Below are 12,649 nucleotides of genomic sequence, written 5' to 3' on the forward strand. Positions count from 1 at the left end.
TGGCTTGCTCCTCATGGCTTGCTCGGCCTGCTTTCTTATAGAACCCAGGGCCCTCAGTTCAGGGATATTCCCACCCACAATAGCCTGGGCTCTCCCCCATTAATCCCTAACGAATAAAATGGCTTACAGGCTTATGCAGACATTTTCTTAATTGGGTTTGCCTTCCTCTCAGATGACTTTAGCTTGTATCAAGGTGACATAAAGCCGGGCGATGGTGGCGCACGCCTTTAATCCCAGCACTCGGGAGGCAGAGGCAGGCGGATCTCTGTGAGTTCGAGACCAGCCTGGTCTACAGAGCTAGTTCCAGGACAGGCTCCAAAGCCACAGAGAAACCCTGTCTCGAAAAACCAAAAAAAAAAAAAAAAAAAAAAAAAAAAAAAAAAAAAAAAAGGTGACATAAAACTATCCAACACATTTCACTAGATGCATTTCTGAACAGACAGGGGCATGTTGGGCTGGCATGGTCATAGAGTACATGGTCAGGTTCTCTAGGTCTATCCACACTCTGAACGCTTTCCGGTTCTAACTGGGGACTCTCGGTTCATCACCTTATCATCTCAGTGTTCATCAGCGAGACTGTGTGGGATAATGGCACTTCTACTCTGGGTGGTTGTGAGTCTGAATCTTTCCCGGGCACCTCTCTGCTTCTCTGATGTTATCAATCTACTTTCAAATTCCACATTTGAGCCAGGTGTGGTGGCTCACACCTTTAATCCCAGCACTCTGGAGGCAGAAACAGGATGCTCTCTGGAAACTCTGCCAATCTTGCTTACAAATCAAATTTCAGGCCAGCCAATTCTATACAGCGAGACCCCGTGTCAAAAAAACAAAACAAACACACAGTAAACCAAACCAAAGGAGTCCACATTTACATTGTCTTACTAGGGAAGCTGTGGTAATGGATTTGCATTCAATCCACCCTCATTAGGAGGAGAACGGCTTTATCATCTGACATTTTACTTGTCCCAGATTCAAATTCTGGAAGAATTTATTATTTTGTTTCGATCCTTTTGAAATGAACTCAGTGAGTGTGAGATTCATTCATCCAGAGAGACTTAACATTGAAGAGTCCAAGAATAGGAATATAGAAATGTAGATTCCAGAAATAAGAATGAAGAAATAAAGAAATATAAAGTTGGAAGCCTAGGAGAATGAGAGCAGGCTGTCGGCAGCTTTCTCGGCAGCTTAAGGATTAACTATTTACAGCGGGTTACTCTGCTTTACAACCCACAGCTTGCTCGCTCTCTCTCTCTCTCTCTCTCTCTCTCTCTCTCTCTCTCTCTCTCTCTCTGGTTTGGTTTTTCAAGACAGGGTTTCTCTGTAGCTTTGGAGCCTGTTCTGGAACTAGCTCCTTTAGACCAAGCTGGCCCAGCACCCATAGCTCTATTTGTGAGGCTGAAGCAGCCCTCTGCAAACTTAGGGTCACTCTTTAAACTGAGGATCAGCTTTTAGATAACCCTCCTGGCCACCCATGACCAGAAGTTGATGTGAGCTAAATTAACTTTTAAATGATGGGATGTACGTGACTTTTGACTTTTTGGTTTTATATTGTCCCTGCCATGTAAAACTGGCAGTGTCAGGAGAGGTACAGAGCCTTGGTAAACACTATCAAGGAATGCCATGGAAAAACAATGGACTAGATACAAACACTGGTTTAACTGAAAACTCGGTTAATGGAAATTGCAAAGAACCTGGAGATTGTAAAAATACTTTTGTTATTGCCTAACACTTGCTACAAAAGGAGAAGTTCAAAAACTGGCCTTTGCCACAGCCTTACAAATCCACCTCTGGCTGTGGTCTCAGCTAGCTGATAAGCTTTTTGTACCCCCATGGAGATTTATTTTTTTAATTTTTTTTCCTGGAATAAAGTTTGCTTCTGGATTATTAGAAATTGGTGGTCTGTCCCCATCTTTGCGCATCCCCTGTGAATCCAGCAACATGGCTTCGACTTCCGGCTTCTTCAGCTATAGGTTACCACCCTATCCCTGTGGGTCACATCATTGAAATTACTGACAACAATGAAAGGTTTCCAAATGCACAAGGACCAAAATAGGTCTTTATGGTGGTACTCTCCCGTGTGTCATCACGTGATTCACTGCAGCCTTGGTTCTAAACATCCAACCCGTGCACTTGGCACTGCACACAGCATCCACTGCATACCAGCACACGCTGCCTGATTACCTCAGCTGGGGTTCGAGACTATTGTAAGTTAGTTTTCTAGTGACTTAACTCTGCAGCCAATGGAGAGACATGGCTTACTGTAGAAAACAAAAGCTTAGTAGCTTCCTACTATCATTCTGCAGCATTGTAAGCATTAAATTAGTACATCTTGGGTTATAATCACATAATGTTTGGTTTATAAAGTTTCTGTTTAAGCTGCTAACTTAGTGTTTTACCTTTTAAAAATCACTATGTTAATTTTGGCTTGATATTAGGATAAAATTTCCAACAGTTTCCAAAGTGGCCTAAAAAGATATTTGTAGCATTCTGTGCTGTGCACTAAGCAGCATCCTCACCTTTGACTTTTATAAAATCAAAATAACTCTGAGAGACATTGAAGATGCTCTGTGTTCACCAATAGAGAATATTCAGTCAAGATTTAATATCCGGGGAAATATAGAAACAAGATGGCTGATGGGCAAGGGTACTTACTGCCATGCCTGACCAACTGAGTTCAGCTCCCAGGCCCCACATGGCAGAAGGAGAGGACTGACTCCCACAGCTTGACCTCCGACCTCCACAGTCCACGATGGCACACATGTGATGTACCCCACGCACAATAAAATCATTTTTCTGAGACAAGATATCTCTATGTAGCCCTGTCTTCGAACTCACTTTGTGGACCAGGCTGGGCTCGAACTCACAGGGATCCACCTACCTCTGCCTCCTGAGTGCTGGGATTAAAGGCGTGCGCCACCACCGCCCGCTGGGCATCTGCCTTTGTAAGGAGGAATGTAGAACACTGCCCTTGCAAAGCCAAGCTGTTAAATGGAGCTGCCATGGGGATACCAATAGCCAGAGCTAAAGTCATTCCAGTCCAGGGGTATTTCCTTGGGAGCCTTGTTCTTGTACAGATTCCATGAGATAGAAGCGCCCATCTGGCACCTGAAACCTGTGTGTCTCCTTGGCTGCCCCACCCATCCTGCCAGTGTACAAACACTCACAGCCCAGCTTCTTCAGCACGTCCCACCCAGTTTGCTCCTCGCTGCAAGATCAGCTGTCCTCAGCCGGGCGGTGGTGGCGCACGCCTTTAATCCCCGCACTCGGGAGGCAGAGGCAGGCGGATCTCTGTGAGTTCGAGGCCAGCCTGGTCTACAAGATCTAGTTCCAGGACAGGAACCAAAAGCTACAGAGAAACCCTGTCTCGAAAAATCAAAAAAAAAAAAAAAAAAGATCAGCTGTCCTCGCAGACGAGCGAAGGTACTCAGCTCAGCCTAGATGGGAGTAGGCAGCTTAGAAATTCACTATCTGTTAAGGAGTAAACAATTCAAAGCTTGATGGAAAAGTTTCCCCACTTCTCATGATGGAAAAGCCAGCTCGGGACTACAGCAGGGCTTGTCAAACTATAGTCTCCCCACTTTTCCATCTCAGGATGGAATAGTCAGCTCAGGACAGCAGGGCTTGTCAAACAAGAGTGGTCAATTCAAACCCCTAAGAGCAAATACATACATATATACCTACATACCTATACACACACACACACACACACACACACACACACACACACACACACACACAAATTTTATGTTCATTGGTGTTTTGCTGTGAGTGTCAGGTCCCCTGGAACTGGAATTAGAGGCAGTTGTGAGCTGCCACTTGGGTGCTTGGAATTGAACCCAGGACCTCTGGAAGAGTAGCCAGTGCTCTTAACCACTGAGCCATCTCTCCAGTCCCTACTTTTGTGTGTGTGTGTGTGTGTGTGTGTGTGTGTGTGTGTGTGTGTGTTTGTATATATATGTCTGTTTTTCAAGACAGGGTTTCTCTGTGTAACAACCTTGGCTGTCCTGGAACTCAGTCTGTAGGTCAGGCTGGTGTTGTACTCACAGAGATCCACCTGCCTCTGCCTCTTGAGTGCTGGGATTAAAGGCATTAACCCTGACTGCCCAGCTACTTTTATAATTATAAGGAGCTATAGAAAGTAACAATAATAAACAGGGCCTGAGGGAATGAATGACTTCCATACTTACAAGGTCTGGTGTTGGATCCCAGCACCACAATAAATGAATAAATGAACGAGAAAACCACAACAAAATCCAAACAGAGACTACATACATGTAGCCTACAAAGCCTACCGTGGCTTTTCGGGGTTTTTATTTTGTTTTTTTATTTTTTTATTTTTCGAGACAAGGTTTCCTCTATAGCTTTGGAGCCTGTCCTGGAACTCTCTCTGGCTGGCCTCCTACTCACAGGGATTCACCGCCTCTGCCTCCCGAGTGCTGGGACTAAAGGCGTGCGCCACCTCTGCCAGGCTTGCCTGCTCTGTTTATTATCTGGCTCTTCATGGTAAAAGCTGGCTTGAGGACTGCAGGACTTGTGTCTCCTCTGCCAGGACACCATGAGATCTTGAAGGTGATCCAGCTAAAGTCACTCTTGGCCTCTCATTTCCCCCCCAACTCAAAGTCATGCAGATTCTCTGCTGGTTTATTTATTCTCAGGAAAGGACCGAGCTTCATCAGCCCCTAGCAGAGGTATTTCTTCAGAGTCTGCTTGTTGCGTAAATTCTCGAATACTCTTTAACTTATGGTATGGACCTCCTGCAAGTCACAAGTCTCTAGAACTTTACAACCAGGGGTAGACACATACAAATCCAAGTTCAAAGAGACTATTACAGAACTGGAACTCGAGCCCATTCTATTGTAATAGAAAATACAACAGGCTAGCAGGCTTTCAAGACACTGTATAAGGACAGTGGCTTCTTATAGACAGACGGAGTCCTCAGGTATGTATGTCCCCACGCTGAGTTCCCATGTTGTATGTAGAACATGAAGTCTGAGTGAGAAAAGGCAGGTATAAGATTTATCAAGGCATAGCCTTAACACACAGATCTGATTGTCCATCCCTTGGGCCAAAGTCCCAGCCTCCCTGACAGGCAGTACCTCTACCTACTCCTGGCCTCTCAGGATGAGGTTTCCCAGGCTCTGGGCTGACCGCCCCTTCCCTGTCTACCTCTTACACTCTCCCAGTCTTCTTCATGCAGCTGGCCAACTTTCCCCCAGTTAATAAGAACACTGTGGAGCTTACGACCTGCATTACCCCCAGGTCACTGGGGCTGAGGTGACAGGCATGCTCAGTCTTCAGTGACTTCCTTGGTGATTCATGTCAGTTGATTCCCTTAGTTGGTTTATCCTAATTCCCGCCCCTCTCCTCATGGATTTAACTCTCAGAAGGTAATCTTATTTCCTATTTCCAGGCTTTTCAGAAGGAATTTTATTGTTACCCCATCTGCGGCCAACAAGGTATTTTTTGATATTGCTTGAACAAGAAAACAATCTTCATTGCAAGTGTTTTTACTCCTACTTTTAAACTTGGCCACTTGAATTCAAGCATTTAAGAATTTAAGTTCTTTTTGCCTGATTTCACAGGGCAGTGAACTATGAGACTGGGAGAATGATCACAGATCCCCGGCCTTGTCTGATGTGTCTGCTCTGCACTCACCGCGTCTTTAAGATCTCTGATATGAATCCAAAGGGGGTAGAACAAAACAATCTGCCACTAAGCAAAGTAATAGCTTTGCCTCTAACGTCTCAGGTCAGAAATAGCTTCCCCGTTGTCTTCCTTTTTCTCTCTCCCTCTCTGCCTCCCTCTCCCCATACATGCATGGAGCATCTTCCCCGTGTTAGGCAGAGTTTGGAGGAGTCTGAACAGGGGAAAAAAATGATATAAGAAAAGATCTCTGGCCACCTGGGCCTTTCAGCCCAGCACTTGGGAGGTAGAGGCAGGCAGATCTCTGAGTCTGAGGCCAGTCTGGTCTACAAAGTGAGTTCCAGGACCGTCAGAGTTATACAGAGAAACCCTGTCTTGAATGAATGAATGAATAAATAAATAAATAAACAAACAAACAAACAAACAAGTAGATTTCTGTTCTGTTGGGGCTTATATTCTAGTTTGGAAAGAAAGACTTTTATTGAAATAGCCTGGAGATATAGTTCAGTTGGTAAAGGCCATATGCAACACATACAGGGCCCTAGGTTTGGTCCCCAGCACCTCCTAAACCAGGGTTGGTGGTTTAATCCCAGCTATGATCCCAGCATTTGAGAGGTAAATGTGGGTCATTCGCAGCTACATATGTAGTCTCAGGCAGCCTGGAACTATGGTAAACACTGTCTCAGATAAAATTTTCAAATACCCCTCAATAAATAAATCAGTAGTTGATAAGTGTTATGCAGAGTCTACAGTTAAATGATGTGCTTGGGCATGATTAAAAGAGGTATTTAGTGAGAGCCTCTCTGAAAGGGGGTGGCATTTAAATGAAACTTGAGTGACAGGAGCCAATCTCCCCAAAAGGGGGAGGGGGCAGAGAATAGGACAGGGCAAAGGCGGGCAGTCAGGGCAGGCGAGGGAAGGGCAGGGAGAAGGAAGGAGACCAACAAAAACAGCCTCCCATTGTAAGTCTGTGACCTGAGTGAGTGACGAACACCCCACGGCTTCCTCATTTGGAGACCGTGACCATTATGATTGCTTTATGCCACTGGTTTTATTTGCCCTGATTTTAAAACGTGTGATAAGGAAGGAGGGGTATACCAATGGGCTGGTTCAACCTTCATGACATTGGCCCTGGCCAAGTTCATTGTGTATCCTTTCCAAATTTACTAGGCTATGACTCAAGCCAACCATGACAAATGGCATTCGAAAAAGCAAAAGGACAAGGATGTTTAAACTGTATTGCCATGTGCCTCCGTGTCTCAGAGGTCACAGGCGTTGAATGGCAAAGGCTGAAAAGGAAGGACCCAGGGGAGTGACTCCATTTGAACAGTTTTATTAAGGTAAATAAAATTATCCCTGTGTAAGGATAGAAATGTTGGGATTCTGAGTTCCTATGTTTCTCTCAGTTTGGTGTGCATACAAATTAATAGAAAGATAAACCAGGCCTTAAAACCTGAGTTAGATCCAGGCATTGTTGCTCAGCACTTGAAAGGCTAAGGCAGGAGCATTGTCCTGATGAGTTCAAGGCCGGGGGTACAAGACTTCTAGAAAAAAATGAGAGAAAAAAACAAAGAAAATGGAAAGGGGTGGAGGAAAGAAAAGGGGGAGCTAAAAAGCAGATAGCACAAGCTGTAAAATTGTTGCTATGCAAATATGAGGACGTGAGTGAAATTCATAGCATCCATATAAGAAACAAGGCATGGTGGTCCACACTTGTAATTCCAGCCTGAAGAGTCAGACAGCCTAGCCAAATCAGTGCGCTCCAAGTCTCAGTGAGAAACCCTGGCTCAAAATACAAGGTGGGCCAGGCAGTGATGGTGCACTCCTTTAATCTTACCAGAACTCAGGAGACAGAGGCAGGTGGATTTCTGAGTGTAAGGCCAGCAAGTTCCAGGATAGCCAAGGCCACATAATGAAACAGTGTCTCAAAAAGAGCAAAAAAGGTGGCTGGCTCCAGGGGAACAACATCCAAGGTTAACCTCTGATTCCCGCACATGCAAGCACAGAGAATGCACATGCACCCTCTCACACACATATGCCCTTGCACATTCTTCTCTTAAAGTATGTCAGTCTGACAAACCACAATCCCGGAGAACTCAGACAACTATGAGGACATTAAGAGAGACTTACATAGATCTAATCTACATGGGAAGTAGAAAGTAGAAAAAGATACGATCTCCTGAGTAAATTGGGAGCATGGGGACTTTGGGGGAGGGTTGAAGAGAGGGAAGGGAGAGGCAGGGAGGGGACCAAAGAAAAATGTAGAGCTCAGTAAATATCAATAAAAAAAGTATGTCAGTCTGAGGTCAAGGGTTTATAACTCCATTGGTCCCAGCTCTTTTAAGATAGAGCTGGCTCTGAAAAAAGTGGCTAATTAGAATTATAAAGGCCTGACTAATAAGTCCACTATCATTTATTCATTATTCATACCTATTGGTCAGCAAAGGCTCTTCCTGGTAAGGACTGCTGGTTGTAGGGAGGTACTGGGAATATAGGACTTGGTACATGGCAGATAAGCACTCTACCACAGAGCTACACCTCAATCCTTAATTTTACTCAATCCTGGCCTGAAACTCTTTTTTTTTTTTGAGACAGCGTTTCTCTGTGGCTTTGGAGCCTGTCCTGGAACTAGCTCTGTAGACCAGGCTGGTCTCGAACTCACAGAGATCCGCCTGCCTCTGCCTCCCGAGTACTGGGATTAAAGGCGTGCGCCACCATCGCCTGGCTGGCCTGAAACTCTTAATCTGCCCCCAGAAGATCTGGGATTACAGGCAGGCACTCCTGCATGAAGCTGGGACAATGTATCTGGGAAACCAATTTAAGGCCGGTAAGGTGGCATATCCCTGTATTCCTAATACCTCTGAGGCTAATGAAGAAGAGTAGCCAGTGTAAAGCCAGTCTGGGCTACAGAACCAGAACTATCTCCCCCGCCCAAAATAATGGTGGGTGGGGCAGAGGAACTAAATTCACATGAAGAAATTGAAATTTTAAATAAGCAAGCTACACAAATCAAAACTGGCATTACAGAACTATTTCCCTTAGCAATGGAAGACGGATGTGTCCTTTTCCAGCATAGGGTCTGTTGTCAGACATTTCCTGGGGAGAAGCAAAGAAACATTTATCCACCTTCAAGTAGAGAGGGCACCAACAGACCTTAGACAAGATTCCATTTTCATCCAGATTGATGAACCAAAGAGTTTATCAGAGTTATCTAATAGCCACACAGGTTTCTTCAAGGTAACGACACTTTAGGAAGCTTCTCTGGCAACTTACAAACTTACACCACTAAAGAGACACCTTCTTGGTGACACAAGAGAAGCCACACTACAGAAGGGTCCAACCTGCAGTCAGCTTCTAGTTATATAAGCTAGGGAGAGAAAGATCCTCATGAGGAACTCAAGGAGACTCACAAGGCTGGATCTTATAGGTGTCTCAAGCCAGCGAGCACAGATAGTCTCTTACTCAAGAAGGCGATGTCCAACAGAGAGGAACCAATCACGTGACAGGGGAGAATGATTCCACCTGGGCAAATGACTATTTTATTCAGCTGGACAGGGAGGGCCAATGCTGCAGACACAGTGGCCAAGTGTCATCCTCAGCTTTTGCTCTAAGTCTACACCACTATTTCCCACAGTGCAGTAGGACTAAAAACCAAGAATCCTAGGTTAACCTGGGTTATCTAGCGAGCCTGAGCCTTACTGGGAGACCCGACACCAAAGACAAGCCACATGTAAATGTACACACATTTTTTTTCTCCATCCTATTTCTGAACCAGAACCTTTCTCTACCTTTGGACTGGAAATATAAATTTCTGCCTGTTCTTTGGAGAACTGTAATATGCATTTATGTTCTGAAAACCACAGTTAGCTGCCAAGCTTTATAGCCCTGAAGCAGTTGCTAAACCTCTCTAAGCCTCCGTTTGTCTATAAAACAGAAACACAATAGGTTCTGTCCTCTAGAATTACTGTGGGATCAAATGATGTGTAAGCTATCAATACAGCACTCTCTTGCTCGCTGTCACCGCTGTCACCACTGCTGACAGTTTTCATGTCATTATTCAGTGACCACAATTTTGTTCACTCACAGTTTGGAGTTTTCCAACATCAAGCACAACCACGTTCTTTGGTTACAATATGAAGAGAGCACACCCTTGACAGACTCTTAGAACCATCCCCCATCCACCCCCAGGATGCTTTTTATTACTATGTCAGCGCTCCGATTCCTATGGCTGGAAAAGATGGTATGATACCCTAAGTCATTTCCCAGCCAGGTTTCTAACAGCATCCACAGAGCTTGACTTAAAGCTTTGGTCACCTTTGATCCCAATGTTTGACATATTTTTGCCCTGCTTTGGAAGATGAGTTGCATCCTACTACTGAACTGAAAGCTCTTGTGTGTGCATGTGTGCATGTGTGTGTTCCTATGGAGTCAGAGGTCAACATCAAGTGTTGTTCCTCAGGCTCCATCAACGTTGTTGTTGTTGTTTGGTGTTTTCTGTTACTGTTGTGTTGATATTGTTTTATTTTAGTTAGTTTTGTTTCTGTTTTTTGAAATAGGGTCTCACTGTGTAGTTCTGTCTAGCCTAGAACTTGCTATGTAGACCGGATTGGCCTTGAACTCTCAGAGTTTTGTCTACTTCTGTTTCTAAGTGCTGGGACTAAAGGCATGTACCACTATGCCTGGCCTAGCTTGTTTTTGGAAACAGGGTTTCTCACTGGCTAGGAACTCATCAGGTGGGTGAGGCCACCTGGCCATTAAGGCCCAGGGATACTTCTGTCTCTCTGTTCCCAGAGGTGGGATTACAGAAACACAGGCAACTATGCTGGCTTCTCTCTGTGGGTTCTGAGGATAGAACTCAAGTACTTCGCTGACTGAACTTTCTCCCCAAGCCCAAGATAAAAGTTCTTGATTGACCTCAACAACTGGTTTGAAATTATCCTTGAAATATTTGTTATTTTGTCTCCCCCTCCCCTGGAGCTGAGGACCAAATCCAGGGCCTTGGACTTGCTAGGCAAGCCCTCTACCACTGAGCTAAATCTCCAATCCCTCTTCGAAATATTTTAATGACATATCACCTTATATTCACACTGTCCTTTAAAAAGTGAACAGAATTTTAAATTAGACTCCTCTCCTTGGCAGAGGGGGAGCAATTGTAACTCAGAAGGAACCAGGGAGATACTACCAACGCAGCACGAGGGGAGAGCCGCACATCACCGGCTCACCTTGCTAGGCTTTGAAGGGAGAACTAACAGCAGAGCCCGTCCACTGCCTCTTCACCTGAACACTTCAAAGCCCTTTATGAACAGTCATTAAGCCTCTGAGCATCGCGGTGACGTGGATAATTACCCTGACCCAAAGAAGGAAGAAGATAAGTGGAGCAAGTTCCTAGGCTGAGTCAGCAGCAGAGCCGCCAGGGAAGCCTTTGTCCTTGCAGTGAAAATATGTCCGCACCTGTTGCCCCCAAATGTCGGCATAACGTTTAAAATTGAATTGTTGAGAGCTTGGGAAGATGGCTCAGTTAATAAGGTGCCTGTCTTGCAAGCACAAGGGCTTGGGTTCAATCCCATCAACCCCCAGATCTCAATCCCTAGAATCCGTGCATAAAAGCTGGCAAATGAAAACAGGTAGATCACTGGAACTCCATGCTTGGACAGAGTAACTTACCTGGAGAACCACAGGCCAGTAAAAGTCCCTGTGAAGGAAGGAAGGAGGGAGGGAGGGAGGGAGGGAGGGAGGGAGGGAGGGAGGGAAGGAAGGAAGGAAGGAAGGAAGGAAGGAAGGAAGGAAGGAGAAAGAAATGGGGGCTGGTAAGATAGCACAGAGGCTAAAGAAAGGCACTTGTCCCCAAACCCAAAGTTAATCTCTGGGACCCACGTGATGGAAGGAGAAAAAAAAAAACAAAACTAACTCTCAAAGTTATATTCTTACCCCCAAACCATGTGCCATGGTGTGTGTGCATGTACACACACACACACACAATAAGGTGGACAGTGTTTGAGGGCCATATCTGAGATCTGAAGCTGCCTTTGGTCTTTACACGTGTACCTAAACACACACACTTGTACATACATAAACAAACAAACAAACAAACAAAAAACCAAGCAGGGCAGTGGTGACGCACACCTTTAATCGGAGCACCTGAGAGGCAGAGGCAGGTGGATCTCTATGAATTCAAGGCCAGCCTTGTCTACGAGAGCTAGTTTCAGGACAGCTAGGACTGTTACACAGAGAAACTCTGCCACAAAAAACAAAAACTGACTTGTTGAAAAGTTGATCTCTCTCTTTTTTTTTTTTTTAACAAAAACAGAAACCAGCTAGTCTAACCAGGGGAGGAAAAAAGGAAAGATGGTGGGTTTATAATGGAGACTAGCCAGGGTTCAGCTACTCTGAGGTCCTTTATATCCCTCCTTCCCCCTGACTGAGCTCCTACACTCAGATGCTGGACAGGAGAGGACAGCCTGGGCTCCTGACGGCTGGCTTGACTTGGCTTAAAGAGCAGAGCCGAGCATCATCCCCAGCAGACAGAAAGCGTGTGCTCAGCTCTGCCCCATTCTCCAGTTCATTTTCTGCTAAACATAGCTCAGCTCAGCTGGCGGGACTCCAAACTATTTTTAGCTGGGTTCAGAGATCAGGCCAATAAATAGAGATAGGTACCTGAGATTTAGCTCTAGTTAAACACACACACACACAGAGAGAGAGAGAGAGAGAGAGAGAGAGAGAGAGAGAGAGAGAGAGAGAGAGCCATTTATATTGTTTTATCCCTTTCATTACAATTAATAATGCTTTCATTTTAGTTTTTTTATAATTATAGCTCAGGGGAAAGGTCACATATAGAAAATATCGCAAAATGAAGTGACCTGAGATGCCCTGCAATGCTATCTATCGAGGCTCTGTGCCTGTAGCACTCTGTTCATAACACTTGTAAGTATATGCTTGCTTACTCACCACTCACAGCCACAGAAAGGGCCGGCATTATACCAAGCTCTCACCTGCCTCTTCTTAAGCA

This window comes from Microtus pennsylvanicus, chromosome 21 (genome assembly GCF_037038515.1).
Source record: "Microtus pennsylvanicus isolate mMicPen1 chromosome 21, mMicPen1.hap1, whole genome shotgun sequence".
Classification (NCBI taxonomy): Eukaryota; Metazoa; Chordata; class Mammalia; order Rodentia; family Cricetidae; genus Microtus; species Microtus pennsylvanicus.